The sequence below is a fragment of the Miniopterus natalensis genome, chromosome 7 (assembly GCF_054644295.1).
Source record: "Miniopterus natalensis isolate mMinNat1 chromosome 7, mMinNat1.hap1, whole genome shotgun sequence".
NCBI classification, from domain to species: Eukaryota; Metazoa; Chordata; class Mammalia; order Chiroptera; family Miniopteridae; genus Miniopterus; species Miniopterus natalensis.
Window position 1 is genome coordinate 42,888,618 of NC_142087.1, and position 25,894 is coordinate 42,914,511.

General features: G+C 36.8%; 2 pseudogenes; both read right to left on the reverse strand.

Moving 5' to 3' along the window:
• Positions 1-6,184: 6,184 nt before the first annotated feature.
• Positions 6,185-6,763, reverse strand: LOC107535937 (large ribosomal subunit protein eL14 pseudogene; annotated as a pseudogene).
• A 5,643-nt stretch (positions 6,764-12,406) lies between these two features.
• Positions 12,407-12,979, reverse strand: LOC107535938 (proteolipid protein 2 pseudogene; annotated as a pseudogene).
• Between the last annotated feature and the right edge of the window lie 12,915 nt (positions 12,980-25,894).

Below are 25,894 nucleotides of genomic sequence, written 5' to 3' on the forward strand. Positions count from 1 at the left end.
CAATATGATTCCAGAGTCCGCACTTGTAACTACTGAGTATGCTAACACTATCCAATCCTAATACAATAAGAAGTATTTCATAATTGTACTATTTACATTAGCACAGATTTAAATGATTCCATGTAAAAGAGGGACTTATAAAATTTGCAGTGTGATCAGTATGATTACAGTCCCTAGGGAAAGATGTGAAATGATTTTAGCCTGGTTCGGAAAAAAAGGACCTTGACAATGTTCAGCAACAGTAGCTTGACTAGAGGTTCCCAAATACTAGGTCCAAGAATCAGTGGCAGTTATTGATGCTTTCCTTACCTGCACCAAAATGAGAAGAATAAAGACACAATACTATATGTTTTCATAAAGTAAGCAATTCTAATTCAGTCTGACATTCTCTTTATTACTTTTTAAAAAATTTAATGTACTTTCCTTTAAGAAACAAGAGTAACAGTAAATTATACAGTTTTTATTATTCTTACTACAAATTTAAAAATTACAAAGTTGACAACTATATGCAAATATATAAATTAAATTAGTCATACCTTAATTTTTCTGGTTTTTGGAATTAAAACATCTGGAAATGTTTGATTTAGATGAGATTCATTCTAGGACCTAATGAAGAGACTGCAGTGCTGAAAGAATTTGAATGAGGCAAATTTGGGAAAGATCATGTTAAAAATCAGAATGATTTGAGTGTGGACTTGTGTATAGGGAAAGACAATTAAGTTGAGCATTCCTTTGCTTTTGGTTATTTGGTAGGAAATAGAGTCAGTTTAATGTTCATGGAATTTTTTTCATAAACATTGATGTGGTAGCTAGCCTCCAAAGATGGCCCCCAATGAACCATGTCTCCCAGTATGCATGCCCTGTGGAATTCCTTCCACTGAATCTGGGCTGGGGCCTAATGACCTGCTTCAGCCAATAGAATGCAGCAAAATGGCACTTTGCCTGTGACAGGCCTAAACTTTGAGAGTTGGCCTGGCAACTAATAGTTCAGTGCTCTGGGAAGTCCAACTAAACTGAGATCATCCTGGTGTGAGGAAACCCAAGCTAAGTAACCACATGAAGAGATCACATGGATGACAACTGAGGAATCCAGTAGACCTTAAAAACAGAGACCCCAGATTTATGACCCAAGTTGTGGCATTCCAGCAGCCCCTGGCCATTTGAAACACCCCAGATGACACCATGTAGAGAAGAAACAAGCTAATTTCTCCAAGCACTGCCCACACAGCAAACTCGTGAACAAATAATAAAATTGTTTCTCCTTTGAGCCAGTAAGTTTTGGGGTAGTTGCTCAGCAATAGATAACCAAAGCAGTTGGATTTCATGAAAAGAATTATTGATAGATGATGATGATAGATAGATAGATAGATGATAGATAGATGATAGATAGATAGATAGATAGATAGATAGATAGATAGATAGATGATAGATAGATAGATAGATAGATAGATAGATAGATAGATAGATAGATAGATAGATGATAGATGATAGATAGATGATAGATGATAGATTAGATAGATGATAGATTTATAGATGATTGATGATGATAGATGATGATAGATGATAGATGATGATAGATAGATAGATAGATAGATAGATAGATAGATAGATAGATAGATAGATAGATAGATGATAGATAGATGATAGATAGATAGATAGATAGATGATAGATAGATGATAGATAGATAGATAGATAGATAGATAGATAGATAGATAGATAGATAGATAGATAGATAGATAGATAGATAGATGATAGATGATAGATGATAGATGGTAGATAGATATTGGGAGTACCTTTTATACTTTTTAATATTAACCACTATAGAAGAAAGCTGTCCATAATGGAGCATTTTAAAGGAATGAGAAATTAACTCATGTTTACTGTCTTTAACAGAATCTTTGTACAAAAGAAATGTCAATCTTTTTAAACAAATTAATAAATGCTTCCAGATTTCAAAATTATTATAAAGTTATCATATTCCCATATAAAAATACCTGTATTTTTATATTTTTCAATTTAATGCATACTGATGTCTCTTTTTCTAAAAACTACACCAAAAATTCAGGTACAAACTGTAAATTGCATGTCAATTATAATTTAGTGCCATATATTGCCTGTAATTTCAAAAATGCATACCACAAATGTGTTAAGAATGTGATGTGGCTAGGTTCCTATAGAAACTTTAGCTAATATTTCCAAGAAAGTATGATGCTTATTATTTTTAATATAACATTCCAAAAAGGCATTAAAATTTTTTTAATGTAGAACAATTTTACTTGATTTTGAACAACTTTAGTAAACAAAGTTGTGAAAATTTAGGTTTATATCTGGTTTAAGAAGTTGGTTTTATAAGATCAATATTTACCTAAAGTAATATATGTACTTATTTTTCTATATCCGAGAAGTAAATCAGGTAGAATATGTTCCTTTACATAGGAATGCCTCTTTTGAAGGACATTCAAGCTTGGGAGTCAGTGTATTCTGATATTTTTAGACTGCTACATACAGCCTCGGTGCCAGTAAGGGAGAATTGGGGATGTGGGCATCTATCAATATTACAGCAAAGAAAAGTGTAGGGAAAGCTGTGAGCACAGAGTACCCTTAAGGACTTCTCCTGACTCAGCTTGGAATGCCTTCCTCTAACATCTGTTTTTTATTTCTTAGAAGCTGCTGTTCCATTCAATTGCAAAAATACTTGCATTGACCCTAAAAACAAAATAGAGAAACAGATTTCTGTAAAACATCTTCCCTGCTCTATGCCATTGTCATCTTGGGAACCCTACCGCTACCACACTAACATATCCAAGCATGCAAATGACTGATATTACAATTTAGTCCAAGGGTAGGGACTGTTATATTTGTGACCCCACATGAAATAGTGGGTGTATGACTACAGTAACAGAGGGAAGCACAGATCAAGGACATAATAACAGATACACATTCACATAGTTGGTCACATACTTTCTTGTTTTTGCAACAGCCTCCTATCCAACTTTTCCCCTCCTACCCAGCACCACTCTACTGAGTCCCAAGGCTAAGTGTGCTTTCTGACCATTGCTTTTTAGGTTTTCACACCTTCCTCTTTAGGGCCCTTAAACTGGTGAATTGCCTTTTTTGGCAATGACTGTTTCACCCAATATCTACTTCTCTTTTTTTAATTCATTACAAATTTATCGCTCATTTCAGTCCCAACTTTAAGACTTCCACACCAAACACCTGGAAACAGAAAAATATCTGTCTCTGACATTTCACCATTTCCCCCTCATTTCCATCATTCAAACACCTCCTTAAATATATCACCTTCCCTAAAATCTCTGTAACTGGAAGAGAGGCACTGATTCTGTTACCAGACTCAGGGATTCGCTGCTTGGGGTGCTCTGTTCAAGAATGAGATGTGGTTGTTGCAAAGTAGTTTTATTTACTTACAGCAAGTAAAGGAGACGGGGATTTCATATCCAAAACTCTTCCTCCCCAAAAGGAGGCTTAGCCATTGCTTATATATACTATTTGGTCAATTACATATGATTTCGGTTGACTAGACTTATTGAATTGGGTTCCTGTCAAGCTCATCCTGGTTACAGCTGGTCTGCAAAATATTGTGATACATTTTAATATTTAGCAAAAATAGCATTCAGTAAGAATGGCCCAGACCTTGAGACCCTTGTCCTATCTAACAGTTCCCCTGAGATGTTTCACTCCTCATTCTTGAGGGAGTAAGGATAAGGGTCATACTTCTATAACTGCTTCCTGCTGAACATGGACAGAGCACATCTTTCAGTGACAGGAATGAAATTCTCTGGCTGCCTGACTTATGAAAGTCTTGGGGTCCCCTAGGTTCTGGGATTCGTGAGAACAGGAGTACATAAAGAGAACACTACTCTAACAGGAGACATGTGCCATAAGAGGTAAGGCAGAAGCAGGGGGGAAGTCAAGGGGACAGAGACCCTGCCACTCTTACACTCACGCTCTGGTGGGGATCTAATGAGCAAGGTGGACCAGAGTAACAGCCTACCTAAGGACAAAGATGCCAGCAAGGAAGAGAAGGGGGAAGGTGCTATCATATTAGAATCTCTTTCGCATATGAGCTAGGCCACCAAACCATGGTTTTTATTCAGGAATCACTTATTGAGCTGCTAGATCTATCCAGGGCTTTGAAGTACAGATAGGATCTGGGCAGAAAGTGACCCCGCAGAAAGGTCAAGCCCAGTGGATGAAGCACAACAATCCCAAAGAGATACCAGATAAGACACTTCTACACAATGTCCAGTCATTGTCCCATGGTTTCTCAAGCACAGTGAAGCTTGTCACGTGGCTAGGTTGAAGAGCTACACCTCGTAAGGCACCTTGGCTTGAGGAGGGTGTCCTGACATGTTCAGGAAGAAGTCCTGACATGGCCCTCTGCATTCACTCGCTTGGGACAGCACCACAGACCACAACCACCACCACCACCATGGTGGCAGGATACGCTCCGGGGAAATGCAAACTCTGTGTGTGTGTGTGTGTGTGTGTGTGTGTGCCCGTGTGTGTAATATAAATTCTGCGTGTGTGTGTGTACACCCATGCACACACACATAGGATGAAGGTAAGGCCAAACGTGAGGCCACGCTGTTGAGGCCCACACAGCACAAGGCCCTCTATGATCAGAAATCTTGTTCTACATCATCCCCTAGTTAGCCAGCTACATAGCTGTACTTCAGAGACTAAAGCCCTTCTGAAAATCAGGATAAAGGAGAAAGCACCACTAACTCACAACCTGTTTGTGCCCCAAGCCCACTACCCAGTAGGAACTGGGACGAGCCTTGAGATGAGCAGATCACCTGAGGTCTACATAACCCACAGTTTCCATCTCTCACAAGCTATGGCTCATCCACCCCTTGTCCCTAGTTTGGAAACAACAGGAGCTCAAGACTGAAAGTGAAGACAGGAAACAGCTGTGGACACAGGTTGTGATGAAACAGGAGAGAAAAGTAAGGAGTCAGCATTGCCATGAGGGGCTGTTCAGACAAGGCACCTCCCAGCCTCACCTCTTCTCTCGACACAGATGCCCACACTAGCCTAGAGTCACCTCCTACTGCAATTACAGACCCTGGCTCCTCCAGCCCTCCGGCTTCTGGACTCCTAGAGAAGATGGGCTGAGAAGGCCTCCCCAACGCTTGCTCCCATGTCCTAGACATGTGAGACCATGAGAGGCAGAGGGCAGGCCCAGGCTACCTGGTTTAACAGCTTGGCTCGCATGCCACAATTCAGACCCAATCTACTAAAAAGAAGGTTCTGGGTGGTATGGCCTCTCTGCACCTATCTCCCTCCAGTTCACACCTTAGCAGTGCAATGTTCTATATCTAAACCTAAAACACTGGGTTTCTCCACAGAAGGGCAAGTGCCCAGGTCATCCCATTTCACTGCCAGTCAGCAGATTCCTAAAACCATCGGGGCCTGTGCCCAGGCTGAGTGGGGCCCACTCCCCCAAGGAGGGGATATAGCTTAGAAGCACTTTGTCCTGCCTGTGGATGTAGACAGCAAGCTCTCTCACCTTGACCTGATACCCCTCCCAGCTATCCCATAGCTTTGGAGGAGAGAGGGGAAACTTGTCCTACGTAACAATCCCTCATACCCACCCATCAACATATAAATATTACCCATATGCACTCTACATATTCTTTGTTAATAACCATGACACTTCATGCACTTTATTCCTTTTTGTCTGCAGTGTACTCTGCTAGTTGAATTTACACATCTGTTTCTGTTCTTGTCATTGCTGCTTCATACATGCCCTAATACATAGGCTAGGACTTTGAAAGCAACAATTATATTTTTCTTTTCACTATAAAAATAGTACATGCTTATTTTTTTTTAATTTTAGAAAATAAGGAAAAGTAAGACAGAGACCAAAAATCACCCACATTCCCACCACTCACTATTGAAAAACTCCAACTTTTAAAAAAAAATTTCCCCTGCAAAGAATTGTTTTACATGCTGTGTATACAGTTCTTGTATACTGTTTTTCAGCTTACCTAATCACATAAGCATTTTTTCTTAAGCATAAGTTTTAATACCTGCATAATATTTTATTCCAGCTGTTTACCATAGTTTATTTAATCATTGCTCTGTTCATTCTATAAATAGTTATTTTTTTTTGCGTGTTAAAAAGAACCTTTACTACTTTTATTATAGCCTCTTATGTTCTCATGCTTTCTTGCCAGATGCCTTGGGAGCAGGTGCTTTCTGGGCTAGAGCTTTCGGACCCTTTTGAGCTTTTGGAGGTGCTGCCTTCTGGCCTGCAGGTTTCTGGGCAGGAACTTTCTGGGCTGAAGCCTTCTTGCCTGCTGAGGTCACCTTTTTTGCTGGAACCTTTGCAGCAGCAAGTGATTTTTTGGGAGAAGCTTTCAGGAGAGCTGCTTTTTGAAACTTCCTAACTTCAAGCTTGATAACTCGGTTCCTCATTTTCTTTGCCTTCATGACTTTGTAACGATCAAAATCTGTAATGTTGGCTTTCTTTTCTCTGGCTTCAATCTTCTTGGCCCATCTCATGGCTGACCATTTTGTATTGATATCTGCCTTCTGCCAGGCTTGTCAAACATACTTCTGGCAGGCACTGTGTGGGAACTTGAGGATGAAGCCAGTGAGCTGCATGCATTTGAAAGGCATGGCATGTCTCCTTACTTGAGTGCAAGGCCCATCAACCAAAGCCCTGTTCTAATCGATAACATCTACGATCGTGACCAGCTTCCCTGCATGAGGCCCAAAGGAGACGTGGGCCACCGGTCACCCTCCACAAAACCACCATGTTGGCGGTGCTCAGCGAGAAGGAAGCTACTATAAACATTTTTATGCATAAGATTTTTTCCTAATTGAGAATTATTTCCTTAGAAATGATTCTCAGAAGTAGGTCAAAGCATTTTAAACGCTTTCGATATCTCTTGCCTAATTGTTTTTCAAAATAGCAATGCAAGTTTACATTTCCACTATGAATTTTTATTTATTGATTTCGGAAAGAGGAAGGGAAAGGGAGAGAGGGACAGAAACATCAGTGATGAGAGAGGGTCATTGATCAGCTGCCTCCTGCACGTCCCCAGTGAGCCCACAACCCAGGCATGTGCCCTGACCAGGAATCAAACTACTATCTCCTGGACCATAGGCCAATGCTCAACCACTGAGCCACGCTGGCCAGGCCCGCTATGTATGTTTATGTCCCTTTTTATCATCTTCTCCCCAGCACTGGATGTATCATTATTAACATCTTAGCCCGTTGTTGTAGTAATGTGCATATCTTTGATTACTATGAGGCTGAATATTTTACTATATGTTTGTTGACTAATTGCTTTTCCTTTTCTATGAATTAATTTATGATCTGTGCCTATTCATCAACTGATCTTAGAATTTTTCTTACTGAATTATAAGAACAAATATATAAATACATATGCCTATGTATGTATGTATATATGTATGTGTTAAAGACACTAACCTTTATTAATTGAAAAAATTTACCATTTTTCTATATTTAAAAATTTTGAGTGTATTTTTGACAAACTGTTAATTTTTAAAATTCTGTCAAACCTGTGACTTTTAAAAGAATTTCTTTGACTATTTTTAGTTAAAAAGTCTTTCTACCACCTGGCTCGTGTGGCTCAGTGGTTGAGCGTCTACCCAGGAACCAAGAGGTCAAGGTTCAATTCCCAGTAGGGGCACATGCCTGAGTTTCAGGCTCAGTCCCCAGTAGGGGGTATGCAGGAGGCAGCCAATCGATGTTTCTCTCTCATTGATGTTTCTATCTCGCTATCCCTCTCCCTTCCTCTCTCTCTAAAAATCAATAAAAACATTTTTTTTAAAAGTTCTTCCTCCTTCAAAAAGTTTTATATATTTTTTAAAATGTTGTTCCCTCTCCCACCTTCCACCATGGCTTGGATTTCTTTTTTCTTTTTTTAAAAGGCCACTGAAATGTATTTTGGTATATTGAATAGGTGAGAATCTAATTTTATTTTTTCAAATTGCTAAACAATTTTATCAGCACCATTTATTAAATAAACATGTCTTTCCTTATTGATTATGCTACTTTCAGTATCATATATTAATCGTAATACATAATTGTGTTTATTTCTGAACTATTGTATTTAATTGTAAATATATTTATTCTACTAGTATAATAATATAACTATAGCTATATGGTATGATTTAAGACCAGAAAGGCTATTCTTCCTTTGTTAGTTTTCTCGTAAAATAAGTTCCTAAGCTACTTTAACCACTTGTTCTTACATATGATTTTTTAAAATACGTTTTTCTTTTATTGACTTCAGAGAGAGGAAGGGAGAAGGAAAGAGAGATAGAAACATCAATGATGAGAGAGAGTCATTGATCGGCTGCCTCCTGCACTCCCCCTGCTGGGGATCAAGCCAGAAACCCAGGCACGTGACTGACCAGGAATCGAACCTCAATCGCCTGGATCATAGGTCAGTGCTCAACTGCTGAGCCACGCTGGCCAGGCTTACATATGATTTTTTGGAATAACTTCTCAAGAACCTTTCCACTCTGCTCCATTCCACTGACATTTAAACTGAAAATATTTTAAATTTATAACTTAATTTGGAAAGAAAATCTTTACGATATTCCATCTTCCCAATTAAAAAATAGTAACTTTTACTCAAAATTTAAAAATACATATTTGAAAATGTTTTATAGATTTTATCACATGGGCCAACACATATCTCACTGTGACTGTTTCTGGGTATTCTAAAACTTTGGTTGCTGTCCTTAATAGGAAATTTATTTCATGATTACTGATAGAAAGGAGTATTGTTGATTATGATATATTTATCATCTTTTGCCCAGCCATTTTACTGAACTGCTATTTGTGTTTCTATGAATGACTTATTTCACTTAGCATAACACCCTCTAGGCCCATCCATATTGCTGCAAATGGTAAGATTTCATTCTTTTTATGGCTGAGTAATATTCCAGTGTGTGTGTGTGTGTGTGTGTATCACCATTTTTATCCACTCATCTATTGATGGGCACTTGGGTGGCTTCCACAGCTTGGATATTGTAAATAATGTTACAATAAACATAAGGGTGCATATATTCTTTTGAATTAGTGTTTGGGGTTTCTTCAGACATTTACCCAGAAGTGGAATCACAGGGTTATAAGGCAGTCCCATTTTTAATTTTTTGAGGAAACTCTGTGTGTTTAATTTCTATATTTGCTTCCAGTTTTTATAGAGAATTTGTTTTCTTAAATTTTAATTTTTACTTATTTTTGAGTGGTCTAAAGTAAAATCTTAAATACTTTTAAGATTAGGAATACTTACGTGAGATCTAGCTTATCTCTAAGAATGTCTGTTGTCCTCACACATCAATGACAACATGGATAGATATAGTTTTTTTGATTCACAAATTTTGCCCTAAAAATGTATTGGATTTACTCCATTATTTTTTTAGACTTGGTGCTACTGGGGAAAAGTAAAAGACCAACCTGTGTTTTGTTACTGTATAGGCAACATTTTCTTGTGTAGCTCATGTAGAATTTTTTTGAATATTTCTGAAATTCAACTTCACTGGGATAACCCTTCTGGTGGATCTCGTCATATACATTTTTTATTTTATTATTTATTTTTTTCCTGAAAAAGGGTACTCTTTAAAAGACTCAGGTATTTTTTCACCTCAGGACAATTTTTTTGTATTGTATTAAATTATTGTCTATGCCCCATTTATCTCATTTTCTTCTTTTAGAGCAGCTGTCTTCAATACTTAGGATCTCATCTTTGTTCTTTGATGTGTATTTTCCTTTGTTCTTTTCTTCTATATCTTGGGAAAGCTTCTCAAATGTGTCTTCTGAAACACCGATCTGATTTTCTTTCTTTCTTTCTTTTTTTTTTTTTTTTTTGGAATGAGAAGTCGGCTATATCCTGCCTCCAGAATGGATTTTATTTCAGTTACTGCATTTAAATTTTTGCTTTCCTTGAGGAATTTCCTAGCCTGTTTTTAAGTTCTTTGGAGATTATTTTCCTTGTCTTATACTGCAGAAATTTATTCCACAGGTCCCACCTTCTCTCCCCTCCCCCATTTCCTCAACTTTGGGTTGAGAGAAAAATATCTAGGCCCAGCATTTGAAAACAGATAAGATTCAGAGTTTTGCTCTTTAGTTCCCTCACCATGTAACTTAGGTACTAATGAACTCTCCCTCTTTAATATTGTGTGATTTGATATGCACGGACCTTATTCCAGTTTTTATTGCTTAACAGGTATTTATCTTGTATAGTTCCTTTGAAATGAAATATAACTTCCTACTTCTCTATTTAAAAGAAGATATTTAAACCTATAGGATTTAACTGCATTTACTTGTCTTTAATGACATTGAGTGGTACATGACAACCCCTCCCCTGACTTTTAACTTACTTTGTATAACCAGGTGTTAAAAGACACCCAAGGAAGTGTCCCTTCCCCTACTAGCTTTATATCTTAAATGTTAAGTACTTGCCATTCTCAGGAGCCTCATTAAAGGCAAATATTATCCAAAGGGGTAAAACAGGTCACCATCATCTTGGTTTGAAAACTTTTGATGACTGCTAATGTTACATTTTCCAGTATTCTGACAAGCATTTTAAATTAGGGTAGCAGAAACATTTTTACTGCTCTGAAACTTCCCTGGGGCCTCAGGCAATCCCTAAAAAGTCTTCAGTATTTCCTATCTAAAGTATCTTGGCTATTTTACAAGCATCAGAGAACAGTTGGAAAGCACTATCACGTATGGTTATTGCTGATCAATCCCAGGCTCCTAATTGTAAACTGGTGGCTTTCTATGATTTTTTTTATCAATGTAAATCTTAATTGTTAAGAGGTCATACGATACAATCCAATAGGAAAAGCAAAAGTGGGCTGCTCTAATTAAGGAAGGGAATAGCACAGAGAGTCCAGCCACTTTCCAGTACATTTGGCCCAGAAAGGGGTCTATGGTCTGCTTAGAGCTTGGAGTAGCATAATTTCTAAATCACTATCCTAGAAATCAATAAAGGTTATTTGTCCAAGGTTGAAGAAGAGTATGAGAAAGGGCATGGAGATATCTCAGCATAACTAGAATGTTTGAGTTCAGACTTCAGGCAGTTATTTTAAGGATACACTTGATTGTTATTTTCTATACTTAGCGCTCTAACCCAGTCCTACCCTAGGCAACTACTGAGGGAGTTCCATTAGACTGTGTGATCTCTAAGACCTCTGTCTTCCATTATGTTAATTTTTCATATCTTTACAAACATCCTTAGAAAATTTCTTTATATCAAATATTAAGATATGGCTTCCAATTGTGATCAAGATAGAGTATATCCACTATGGCCTATCTCTCCTGATTACAACTAAAATCGCTGGGCAAAATACACAAAAACAATTACCTGAGGACTGTTAAAAGTAAGTAAAATCAGGTCAATTGTGGACTGGAGGCAAAACTTAAAGAAGCAACACATTTGAGAATGAGTTTTCTATTATTTCCCTTCTTTTCTCCTATGACTTTACCGCAAGAGCAGGCCCAAAGTGCACAACTACTCAGCAGTAGTTATACAGGCAGTTAAAAATCTAAAAGAAACCTCATATTTTGCACAGAAAAACTGAGAAATAGGTACTTTGCAGGGCAGAGAGTATAGTAGGAGGAATCCTGGAGACAAGTGAGCTGGAGAAGATGTCTCAATACTGTGTAAGAAACTAGACAAGTCCCAGTTTACCCTTGAGCTTCATATGCATGGGAGAAACCAAATCAGCATAGCAAAAGTTTTGAGACTTGAACTAAGTATTAAACCACCAACCAAGTCTGAGACCAACCTGTTAGAGATATATCTGTTGAACAGACACAAAGTAGCATCAATAGGGTTTAAAAACTGAACTGAGCCCGGCCAGTGTGGCTCAGCGGTTGAGAGTCAACCTATGATCCAGGAGATCAGGGTTTGATTCCCAGTCAGAGCACATGCCCAGGATGCAGGCTCCATTCCCAGTGGGGGAGTGAGAGAGGCAGCCTATCAGGAGCTCTCTCTCATCATTAATCTTTCTCTCTCTCTCTCCCTCTCCCTTCTTTCTCTGAAATTAATAAAAATATATTTTTTTAAAAAACAACTGAGATTGAAACCACTGCATACGGAAAGTAATTTTTTGCTTTGTTTTAACAATCTGTTTATTATTTATTTATTCCTCCATTGAACCACCCCCCACACTGAGGAGGTTATTTGAAGTGGGGTTATAAGCTGGACCCTGGAGTCCAAAATCTGAAGTGCCTTCCTCACTCATTTTGTGGCTTAGGTTAGGGCATAGTCCAGGCTGAATTAGTGTCTCCTTTTGGATACTGCACAATGGGGACCTAGGCACACTCATAAAGGTGGCCATAGCCAGGACGGTTGATTGGCAGGCTAGAAGACAAATTCTCCCAATAAAGGCATTTTTATCTCAATAGGGAGCTGGGAATTGGCTGGAAATGTTATAGGGGTGGGAGGAGTTAATTCAAAGGAGGTTACAGAGAGAAATGAAGGGAATTCGCTATAGCAGGCCATCTTCAGAGTCAGTAGAGGTTGCTGTATGTCTTTACCGCCTCAAGGGGAAAGAGATAAAGGCATCATAGCCAAAGAGGCATATAGCGAATATGCCCAGTGCCCCTTCGGTGATTTGGGGGCGGTTTCTTTTCTCAGCAATGGCAGGAATGGAGGAGATCAGGTAGAGGATCGCTGCTGCCAAGGTTCGGAAGAAATCACACCAGGGCCAGCTGATGAATTGTATCTTGGTATGCAGGCCAAATGAGTAGATGACAAAGAAGAAAACAGCAAGGGACAACTCAGCCCCCGACAAGGAGTGGTATTGTAGTTCTGAATCACGGAAGTAGATCAGAATCACTGAGCAGAATATAATCTCAGCAAGCAGGAGAACTGCCTTTTGGGTGCACATAAATTTGGTGAAGGTGGTGAAGTAGCTGGGGGGTGAGACCTGCTGGGAATCCACTGTGGTGTCGTCATCCATAGTCCCTGGAGGTGCAGAGGATCTGCTCACTTGCTGGCAGGTTTGAAGATGTTGTACACTCCAATGTCTTGCCTGCTGTCTAGAAAGTGATTATAAAAACTTACAGTCTGAAGCTTACTGGGTTGATTACCTGATAAAACAGTAATAATAATAATAATAATAATAATAATAATAATAATAATAACATCCCTTAGAAAATTTTAACAGAATTCATGTCTACAAAATTTAATATTCAAAAAGTTTAGAATACAATCCAAAATTACTTAATAAGCAAAGGACAAAGAAAATGTGACCATTATCAGGGGAAAAGATAAGCAAAAGGTGCCAACTCCAAGATGACATAGATGTTGAAATTATAAGACAAAGACTTTAAAGCAGATACTAAAATAAGCTCCATGAGTTAAAGATAAACACACATGAAATAAAATAAATCAAAATAGGGAAGTTCTTAGCAAAGAAATTAAATTTTTAAAAAGAACAAAATTGGCCCTAGCCAGTTTTGCTCAGTGGTTAGAGCGTCCACCTATGAACTGAAGGGCCTCATGTTCAATTCTGGTCAAGGGCACATACCTGGGTTGCAGGATCCATCTCCAGCCAGGTGGGGGTGCATGTAGGAGGAAACTGATGGACGTGTCTCTCTCACATCAATGTTTCTCTCTCTCTCTCTCTCTCTCTCTCTCTCTCTCCCCCCGCCCCCCACTCTCTGAAAAGCAAGGGAAAAAATATCCTCGTATGAGGGTTTAAAAAAAAAGAACAAAATTGTATTAAAACATACATTCTATTGCATGAGCTCAATAGCAGAATGAAGATATCAGAGAAGGAAGTCAGTGAACTTGAAGAAAGATTAATATAAATTATCCAATTTGAAGAACAGAGAAAAAAGACTGGGAAAAAACCAGAATAGAACTTAAGGAAATCATGAAAAATCTAACATTTACAACAGTAAAAAAATGGGTGCCAAAAATAATTGCTCATAAGATATTTGGAGAAACAATGGCTGAAAACTTTCCAAATTTTGGTGAAAGACTTAACTTGAAGGTTCAAAATGTTCAGTGAAAGTAAGGCAGAATAAACTCAAAGAAAACCACACCCAGACACATTATAATCAAACTACTAAAAACTAAATGTAAAGAAAAGATCTTGGGCTGAGTCTAAGTCGGTGGCATAGGAAGACCCTGAATTCACCTCCTACCATGGACACAGAAAATGTACACCTACATATAAAGCAATTCCTTCGAAAGAACAACTGAAAACTGATCAAACAGCTTCTGCACAGCAAATGATAGAGGGACCACATTAAGAAAGGTAGGAGAGATGGAGACAAGGTAACGATGGGAAACAGCCCCACTCTGAGTCCTCCAGTAGGGAGGGAAATCACTGAGGGGCCTATGCACAGATTTACTAGCCTTGGGGCACAGCAAAAAAACACACCAGTTTAAAGGGTACCTAGACTATGCATAAAGAATATCAATTTACTAACCCTACAGTACCTGCCGAATTAGTGGGGAACTGTTGGAATTCTCTCCAGGATCAGAGGTGCTGGCAAACACCATGTTTTACGTACCCCTTCCACCTTAATAAAGTGGGTGGGAGCTCTGTCCAGGCACTTGAGCTGGCTTGCAAGGCTGGCCCAGTGTATCCTAGGCCCCTGGCCCATACCAGCTTCAGTAGTTTCCCCAAAGGTGGCCCCAGCATGGCATATCCCAGGACCCCCAGGCCTGTGGCCACCCTAGCTCCAGCCATCCCACCAGGCTAGCCCTAGTGTGGAGCACCCTGAAACCCCTTGACTATGCCTGCTCCAGCTCTAGCCATCCCACCACAGCAGTCCCAGTGCAAGCACTCTTAGACTCCCTGACTGCCATCTGCTCCAGCTCCAGCTGTCTTGTCAAAGCTGCCCGGCACAAACTGTCTACATAGTGGTCACTCCTATGCAGGTCACTCCTTCAAGACTGGGAGAGGTAGCTGTTTTGCCTCACTCATAAAAACAAACCCATAAAGTCAAACAAAATGAGAAGACAAAGGAATATGTTCCAAACAAAAGGACAAGATAAATGAAAGAATCCCTAAATGAAAAGAATCCCTAAATGAAACAAACATAAGTAATTTACATGATAAAGAGTTCAAAGTAATGGTAATAAACATACCAAATTCAGGGAAAGAATGGAGGAACACAGGGAGAACTTCATCAAAGACATAAAACATAAGAAAGAATGAATCAGAGTTGAAAAATACAATAACTGAAACAAAAAATATGCTGGAGGGAATCAGAGCAGATTAGATAATACAGAAGAACACATCAGTGACTGAGAAGATAGAATAGTGGAAATCACCCAATTAGAACAGCAAAAAGAAGTTTTAAAAAGTGAGGATAGTTTAAGGGACTGTTAGGATAACATCAAGTATACTAATATTTGCATAATAGGAGTCCTAAAGGAAAAGAGAGAGGGAAACGGGCAGTAAACTTATATGAAGAAATATAACAAACAAACCCTCAGGTCCAGGAAGCAGAGGAGTCCCAAACGAGATGAACCCAAAGAGAACCACAACAAGACATAATATAAGTTAAATGGCATACATTAAAGAGAGAATCTTAAAGGCAGCAAGAGCAAAACAACTAGTTAAATACAAGAGAAACCCAATAAGTTAATAAGCTGATTTTTCAGCAGAAACTTTGCAGGCTAGAAAGGGGTGGCAGGACATATTTAAAGTGCTGAAAGAGAAAAACTTACAACAAAGAATACTCTATACAGGAAGGTTATCAATTAGTATTGAAGGAGAGATTGAGTTCCACAGATAAATAAAAACTAAAGGAGTTCATCACCAATAAAAAGTCCTTAAAATAAATGTTAAAAGCCCTGGCCAGTGTTGCTCAGTGGTTAGAGCGTCAGCCTGCACACCAAAGGGTTGCAGGTTCGATCTCTGGCCCTGGTCTGGGAGACTGCAGGGACGCAATCAATTGATGTGTCTCTCTCACATCGATGTTTTTCTCTCTGTTTTTCTCCCTCCTCTCTAAAAATGTTCCAAACAAAAGGATTCCATTCCATTCTCTCTAAAAATCAATGGAAAAAATATCCTTGGGTAAAGATTAACAAAAAAAGCAAAAAACAACCAAAAAGCACGCAAACAAAAAAGAAATGGCAAAAGGTCTTATGTAAGTGGAAAATAAAGGAATATAACTAGAAATTTTAAAAAATTTATATTTAAAAATCTCATAGGTAAATGGAAATATATAGTAAAGTCAGTGGATCAGTCATTTAAAAAGCTAGTATGAAGGTTAAAAGACAAAAGTAATAAAATCAATTATAACAACAATAAGTAGTTGGGAGATTCACAAAATAAAAAGATATAAAACATGACATCAAAAACATAAAACATGAAGGAGAGGAGTAAAAATGTAGTGTTTTTAGAATGTGACCTAACTTAAGTGACAATCAGCTTTAAATAAACTGCTACATATATAGGTTGATATATATGAACCTCATGTAAACACAAACAAAAAACCTACAATAGATACACAAAAATAAAGAGAAAGGAACTCAAACATAACACTAAAGAAAATTATCAATCATAAGGCAAAAGACAAAGAGAAGAACAGAGAAGACATACAAAAACAACCAAAAAACAATGAACAAAATGGCAAAAAGTACATACCTATCAATAATTCATTTAAATGTAAATACACTAAATGTTCCAATCAAAAGAAATGGGTGGCTGAATGAATAATAAAACAAAGACCTATTTACATGCCACTTACAAGAGATTCACTTCAGATCTAAATACGCCCAGAGACTAAAAGTGAAGAGTTGGAAAAAGATATTCCATGGAAATAGAAACAAAAAGAAATCTGGATTAGCAATATTCATATAATAAAAAATAGACCTTCAAACAAAGATTGTAACAAAAGACAAAGAAGGGCCTTACATAATGAGAAAGTGCTGATCCAAGAAGAGGATACAACATTCATAAATATTAGGGTATCTCAAAAAATGTATACATACATGTTGAATAATTATAAAGGCAGTGTTTATTAAAATACATTTCATTTTCAAAATTGAGCTCTCAGCTGTTAGAGTGTGTATACATTTTGGGGACACTCTGTATTTATACACCTAACATAGGAACACCTAAACATATAAAACGAATATTAACAGACATATAGGGATATGTCTGTTAATATTCGTTTATGGACTTTAATACCCCATTTACATCAATGAATAGATCATTCAGACAGAAGATCAATAGAGAAACATTGGCCTTAAATGACATGTTACTTTAGATGTACTTAATAAATATATACAGAACATTTCATCCAAAAAAATGCAGGATGCATATTTTTTTTAACTGCACATGAAACATTCTTCAAGATAGGTCATGTTAGTCCACAAAACAAGTCTCAATAAATTCAATAAAGTTGAAATCATTTCAAGCATCTTTTCCAACTACAACAGTATGAAACTAGGAATCAACTACAAGAATAAAAGTGGGGAAAACCACAAGCACATTGAGACTAAATAACATGTTACTGAACAACCAGTGGGTTAATGAATGAATTAAAGAAGAAATTAGCCTGGCTGGTGTGGCTTGGTGGTTAAGTGTCAACTCATAAGCCAGGAGATCACAGTTCGATTCCCGGTCAGGGCACATGCCCAGGTTGCAGTCCCTTCCTCTCTCCGAAATAAATAAAAACATATTTTTAAAAAATTATTAAAGAAGAAATTTTTTAAAAAGACCTTGAGACAAATGGAAATGGAAACACAATTCCCCAAAATCTATGGGATGCAGCAATTCTAAGAGGGATGTTCATAGCAATACAGGCTTATCTCAAGAAAAGAACAAACAAAAAATTCCCAAACAATCTAATTGTACACCTAAAGGAACTAGAAAAAGAACAAAGCCCAAAGTTCATAGGAGGAAGGAAATAATAAAGATCAAAGAGCCAATAAATGAAATGGACACAATAATAATAAATAATAAAAAGATCAATAAATACAAAAGCTGTTTTTTAAAAAAATAAACAAAATATAAATTAGATTTTATTTTATTATTTATTTTTAAATATATTTTTATTGATTTCAGAGAGGAAGGGAGAGGGAGAGAGAGATAGAAACATCAATGATGAGAGAGAATCATTGATCGGCTGCCTCCTGCACGCCCCCTGCTGGGGACCCAGCCCGAAACCCAGGCATGTGCCCTGACTGGGCATCCAATCTCTATCTCCTAGATCACAGGTCCATGCTCAACCTCTGAGTCATGCTGGCCAGGCTATAAATTCAATTTGAAAAGATAAACAAAGTAGATATACCTTTAACCAGACTCATCAAGAAAAAAAGAGAAGGGCTCAAAAATGAAACCAGAAGTAAGAGAGGAAAAGCTACAACTGACACAACAGAAATACAAAAAGTTATAAGAGACAACTACAACAATTATACACAAATAAATTAAAAAGCAACCTAGAATAAACTGACAAATTCCTATAAATACACAATCTTCCAAGACTGAATCATGAAAAAATAAAAAATCTGAATAGATCAATTTAAGTAATGAAATTGAATCAGTATTTTAAAAACTTCCAAAAAACAAAAGCCCAGAATGAAATGGCTCCATAGGTGAATTCTACCAAACATTTTTAAAAGAGTTAATGCCTATCCTTCTCAAATTATTCCAAAAAACTGAAGAGGAAGAAATGTTATTCTGATACCAAAACCAGACAAAGACACCACAAAAAATTAAATAAGAAGGAAAGAAAATTACCGGCCAACAACACAATAAAAGGATCATACAACCTGATCAAGTGGAATTTATTTCAAGAATGCAAGAAATGCAAGGATGATTCAACATATGCAAATCAATCAATGTGATACACCACAGTAACAAGATGAAGGATAAAAATCATATGATTATCTCAATAAATGCAGTAAAAACATTTAACAAAATTTAGCATCCATGTACGATAAAAACTCTCAACATAATAAAGGTCATATATGACAAACGTGTAGCTAACATCATCCTCAATGGTGAAAAACTGAAAGCTTTTCTTCTAAGATCAAGAATGACACAAGGATGCTCACTCGTGCCACTTTTATTCAACACAGTGTTGGAAATCCAAACCACAGCAATTGCACAAGAAAGACTGCCCCCCAAAATTATCAAAACTTCCCTGGCCTGAAAGAGAGAGGCAAGCAGTGACCTACAAGGGAAACCCCATTAGACTGACATTACATCTTTCAACAGAAACTCTTCAGGCCAGAAGGGAGTGGCATGAAGTTCTCAAAGCAACGAAAACAAGAACATGCAACCTAGATTGTTTTATCCAGCAAGGCTATCATTTAAAATTGAAGGTGAAATAAAGAGCTTCCCAGACCAAAAAAAGGCTAAAGGAGTTCAGTACCACCAAACCAGCATTGCAAGAAATGCTAAAAGGACTGCTCTAAGAAAAAGAAGGAACAGTGAGAGAAAGGTACATTAGCACAAAGAGGGAAAATGGCATTAAATAAGTATATATCAATAGTAACCTTAAATGTAAAAGGAATAAATGATCCAATCAAAAAACATAGAGTAGCTGAATGGATAAGAAAACAGGACCCAAATATATTCTGTTTACAAGAGACCCACCTGAGAGCAAAAGATTTACATGGGCTAAAAGTGAGGGGATGGAAAAAAATATCCCATGCAAATGGAAACAAAAAAAAGCTGGAGTAGCAATACTTATTTCTGACAAAAAAGACTTCAAAATAAAGACCATAACAAGAGACAAAGATGGCCACTACATAATGCTAAAGGGATCAATCCAACAGGAGGAAATAACCGTTATAAACATTTATGCACCCAATATAGGAGCACCTAAGTATATAAAAAATTTATTGGGAGCTTTAAGGGGGAGATTGACAGCAACGCAATTATAGTGGGGGACTTTAACACACCACTGTCAGCATTGGGCAGATCATCAAGACAAAAAATCAACAGGGAAACACAGACCTTAAATGACTCACTAGACCTAACAGATTTAATTGACATTTACAGAACATTTCATCCCAAAGCAGCAGAATACACATTCTTCTCAAGTGCACATGGCACATTCTCAAAAATAGACCACATGTTAGGGCACAGGGCAAGCCTCTACAAATTCAGGAAGATTGAAATCATATGAAGCATCTTCTTGGATCACAATGCCATGAAACTAGAAATCAACCACTATAAAAAAACTGAAAAATATTCAAACACATGGAAGCTAAATAGCATGCTATTAAACAATGAATGGGTTACCAGTGAGATCAAGGAAGAAATCAAACATTTCATGGAAAAAAAACAAAAATGAACAGACAACAACTCAATATCTATGGGACACAGTGAAAGCAGTCCTGAGAGGAAAATTCATAGCACTACAGGCCTATCTCAAGAAACAAGAAAAAGCTCTAATGAACCATCTAACACAAGAACTAAAAGAACTAGAACGAGAACAGCAAGAAAAGCTCTGAGGAAGTAGAAGGAAGGAAATCATAAGGATCAGAGCAGAAATTAATGGCATAGAGATTTTAAAAAAATACAAAAAATCAATGAAACCAAGAGCTGGTTCTTTGAAAAGATAAGATTGATGCACCTTTAGCCAGACTCACTAAGAAACAAATAGAGGACCCAAATAAATAAAACCAGAAATGAAAGAGGCGATATAACAACTGACCCAACAGAAATACAAAGGATTGTAAGAAAATATTATGAGCAACTATATGCCAACAAACTGGACAACATGGGTGAAATGGACAAATTCTTAGAAGCATACTACCTTCCAAAGCTGAATCAAGAAGAGGCAGAAAACCTGAATAGGCTGATAACAACTAATGAAATTGAAGCAGTAATCAAAAAACTCCCAGCAAACAAAAGTCCTGGACCAGATGGATTTACAAGTGAGTTTTACCAAACATTCAAAGAAGAATTAACACCTATTCTATTCAAACTATTCCAGAAAATTCAAGAGAAGGGAAAAACTCTCAAACTCTTTTTATGAGGCCAGCGTCATCTTAAACCCAAAACCAGATAAAGACACTACAAAGAAAGAAAGTTACAGGTCAATATCCCTGATGAACATAGATGCTAAAATCCTTAACAAAATACTAGCAAACCAGGTCCAGCAATACATTAAAAGATCATACACCATGACCAAGTGGGATTTATTCTGGGGATGCAAGGCTGGTATAACATCTGCAAATCAATAAATGTAATATAGCACATAAACAAAATGAAGGACAAAAATCATATGATCATATCAATAGATACAGAAAAAGCATTTGACAAAATCCAGCACCCATTTCTGATAAAAGCTCTCAGCAAAGTGGGAATAGAGGGATCATCTCTCAACATAATAAAGGCCAACATCATACTCATTGGTCAAAAACTAAAACCATTTCCCTTAAAAACAGGAACAAGACAGGGATATCCACTTTCACCACTCTTATTCAACATAGTACTGGAAGTCCTTGCCACAGCCATCAGACAGGAAGAAAACATAAAAGGTATCCAAATTGGAAAGGAGGAAATAAAACTGTCATTATTTGCAGATGACATGATGTTGTACCTAGAAAACCCTAAAGACTCCATCAAAGTACTACTAGATTTGATAAACAAATTTGGCAAGGTAGCTGGATACAAAATCAACATCCGGAAATCAATGGCATCCTTATACACCAACAATGAACTTTCAGAGAGAGAAACTAAAAAAGCAATACCATTTACCATTGCAACTAAAAAAATAAGGTACCTAGGAATAAACTTAACCAAGGATGTAAAAGACCTGTACTTGGAAAACTACAAGACACTGAAAAAAGAAATAGAGGAAGATATAAACAAGTGGAAGAATATACCATGCTCATGGATTGGAAAAATTAATATCATTAAAATGTCCATACTACCCAAAGCAATTTATAAATGCAATGCAATTCCTATTAAAATACCAACAGCATATTTCACAGATCTAGAACAGACATTTTGAAAATTTATATGGAACCAAAAAAGACCCCAAATAACTGTGTAAAAAAAAACAACACCACAATGAGGTATCGCTTCACACTTGTAAAAATGACTACCATCAACAAATCAACAACCAACATGTGCTGGCGAGGATGTGGAGAAAGGGGACCCCTAGTACACTGCCGGTTGGAATGCAGACTGGTGCAACCACTATGGAAAACAGTATGGAGGTTCCTCAAAAAATTAAAAATGGAGCTGCCTTTTGACCCAGTGATCCCACTTCTAAGAATATACCCTAAGAATCCTGAAACACTAATCAGAAAGAATATATGCACCCCTATGTTCATAGCAGGGCAATTTACAATAGCTAAGATCTGAAAACAGTCTAAGTGCCCATCAGTAGATGAGTGGATAAAAAAGCTGTTGGACATATACACCATGGAATACTATGCAGCTATAAAGAAGAAGGACCTCATACCCTTTGGGACAGTATGGATAGACCTGGAGAATATTATGCTAAGCGAAATAAGCCAGGCAGAGAAAGACAAACATCACATGATCTCACTTATATGTGGAATCTAAAGAACTTAATAAACTGATGAACAGAAATGATTCAATGTCATGGAAGCATGGATCAGACTGAGGAATCTCAGAGGGACAGAGGAGGGTGGGTGGGTTGGTGGAGGGGAAGAGATTACTTAACATAAAAAACTCCCAAACAACCTAATTAAAAAAAGGACAGATGACTTGAATAGATATTTTTCCTAAGATGATATACAGATGTCCAACAGGCTTCATAAAAAGATCCTCAACATCACTAATCACCAGAAAAATTCTAATCAAGACCATAATGAGATATCACTTCACATGTGTCAGAATGGCTATTATCAAAAAGATAAAAAATAACGTGTTGATGAGGATGTTGATAAAGGGAGCCCTCATGCACTGTTGGTGGAAATGTAAATGATGCAGCCACCACAGAAAACATTATAAAGATTCCTCAAAAAAATTAAAAATAGAACTACTATAAAACCCAATAATTCCACTTCTGGGTATTTATCCAAAGAAAACAAAAACACTAATTTGAAAAGATACATGGTTATGTTTATTGCAGCATTATTTACAATAGTCAAGATATGGAAGCAACCTGAGTGTCCATCAATAGATGAATAAAGAAGATGTGATATATATGGTAATTTACTCAGCCATAAAAAAGAACAAAATTTTTCCATTTTCAACAACATGGATGGACCCAGAAGGAATTATGCTGAATGAAACAAGTCAAAAAAAGACAACTGCCACACAGTTTCACTTATATGTGGAATCTAAAAAAACAAAATAAATAAACAAAACAAAACAGAAGCAGGCTCATATGTACTGGACAAAATCTGATGAGATTCAATTTCATTACATTTTTAAAGGGCTGTGTTTTTTGTTTTGTTTTTTGTGCCTATATCTGTGTTTCCTTTTATCTTGTTTTATTTTTTCCCTTTTCTTTTTTGTTTGTTTCACTATCATGGTAATGCTGGCCTCACAAATGAGTTGGGAAGGGTTTTCTTCTCCACCATTTTCTGGTAGAATTTGTGTAGAATTGTTATAAAATCTTTAAATGTTGGGTATAACTCACAAGTGAAACTTGGAATTTTCTTTGTTGGAAGCTTTAAGCCGTAAATTCAGTTTCTTTTGTACATATTAAGGTTATCCATTTCTTCTCCAGGGAGCTTTGTTACTTTGTGTCTTTCAAAGGATTGGTCTATTTCTTCTAAGTTATTGTCTTTCTGGGAATTAATTTTTTCATTATACAGTGTGATGCAAAAATAGGTTTACAATTGTCCGTATGGAAAATAATACAATAATTAATTAATAATACAGGAATAAACTGTGTTCTGGGAACTCACATTGTAAACAAACTTTCGACCCGGCCTGTATTTCCCTATTGTCCGTGTAACGTTTGTAGTGTTTCTAGCAATGGCCCCTCTTTCATTCCTAATGTTGGTAGGTTGTATCTTTTTTCCTTTTTCTTGGTCAGTTTGGCTAGAGGTTTATAAATTTTGCTGATCTTTTCAAGGAATCAGATTTTGGTTTAATTGTTTTTTCCTATTATTTTTCTGTTTTCAAATTTATTGATTTCCATTCTTTATTATTTTCTTCTACTTGCTTTGCATTTAATTTGTTCCTCCTTTTCTAGATTCTTAAACCGAAAACTTAAGCTATTGATTTTAGACCTTTGTTCTTTTCTAATATAAAACATTCAGTTCTATAAATTTTCTTTTAAGCACTGGCTACATTCCACAAATTTTTATATGCTGTATTTTCATTCAGTTCAACATATTTTCTAATTTCCCTTGAGGTTTTTTCTTTGACAGATGTTTTATTTAGAAATGTGCTGTTTAATTTCCAAATACTTGAGGATTCCCCTGATATCTCTGTTTTGTTTTGTTGTTTAAATCTAATCTGGTCAGATAATATACCGTGTACATGTTTTTTTCCGCAATTAATTTTTTATTGTGGTAAAATATACATAACACACAAAAAATTTAGATTTGTTTTATGGTCCAGAATATGGTCTATCTTGGTAAATGTTTCATGGGCATTTGAAAAATTTGTGTATTCTGCTGATGGTAGAATATTTTATAAATGTAAATATGGTTAAGTTGGTTGATAGTATTATTCTTTTATAACCTGTGGATTTTTTAAATTAAGTTGTTCTATTAATTTCTGAGAAAGAAATGTTGATGTCTCCACATATAAATTTGGATTATCTCTTTAGTTCTATTGTTAGGTACAATACATTTAGGATTGTTACATCTTTTTGATGAATTACCCATTTATAATTATGTAAAGTCTCTCTTTATCCATGCTAATACTTCTTTTTCCTTATTTTCAATATAAGCCCTTCAGATTTATGAACTGGAAGTACTCCATCTCACACTCCCGAGTCACATATCTTAATCTAATTTTGTCAGATAACTACAGTAGTTTACATGTTTCTAAAAACAGAACTATTTGGCTTACAGAACAAGTCGAGAGCTGTGTAGTGACTAAAACAAGGCAATCTCACATTAGCAAAAAAGAAAAATTTTAGAAAACCTTTTATGGTGTTTAGTTGAAATAGTTGATTGAATGAAATGTGAAATCCGGTATGAGCTCTCTACCGTATTTTTTCTTACATTTTAGGACCTCTAGCCTATTTCCTCATCCTGTATTCCCTGGAAACTATTGTTCTAGTAAATATCAGCGAGACGGAGCATCAGAGTGACCCCTAATGCTGGAGTACACAAACTCCCACTCCCTAAATGCCAACCTAAATTCCTGAGGGAGCCAGGATGGACTTTATATCTATTTCTGGATCTCAGACTTGGAGAGTTTTGTTAGGTTGTTTTTAGTCCTAACAAGGCAGCATTAGCCACCACAGCTCGCTGTGTCAATGGTGGAGGAAACAGTGTACCCTTGACACCTACTCTTGACTTCTTTCCCTGGCATGGGACTTAAAAACACAACAGCTACAAACCAGAAAACAGCTCTTACTGCCTAAAGGAAGGGAAATCTATCTTTGGTGTGATTTGGCAGAAAAATTAAATCATGAAAATGGGGAATATCCTTAGTCTCAAATTTCTAATCTGGAATATGAGGATTATGATAATTGTTGCTTCAGATATTTTGTTGTGAGAAACAAAAGATAAATGACCAAAAAAAATTTAATAAGCTGTAAAACTCTCAATGTTAGGTATTAAGATTGCCTTTTATATGAACCAATAAGATTTATCTTTTTAATGATTTAGTTTTAATTAGAAAAGTTGATACTTTCGCCCAGCCGGGCATGGCTCAGCAGTTGAGCATCAACCTGTGATCCAGGAGATGGCGGTTCGATTCTCAGTCAGGGCACATGCTCTGGTTGCAGGCTCCATCCACCGTCAGGAGAGTGCAGGAGGCAGCCAATCAATGACTCTCTCA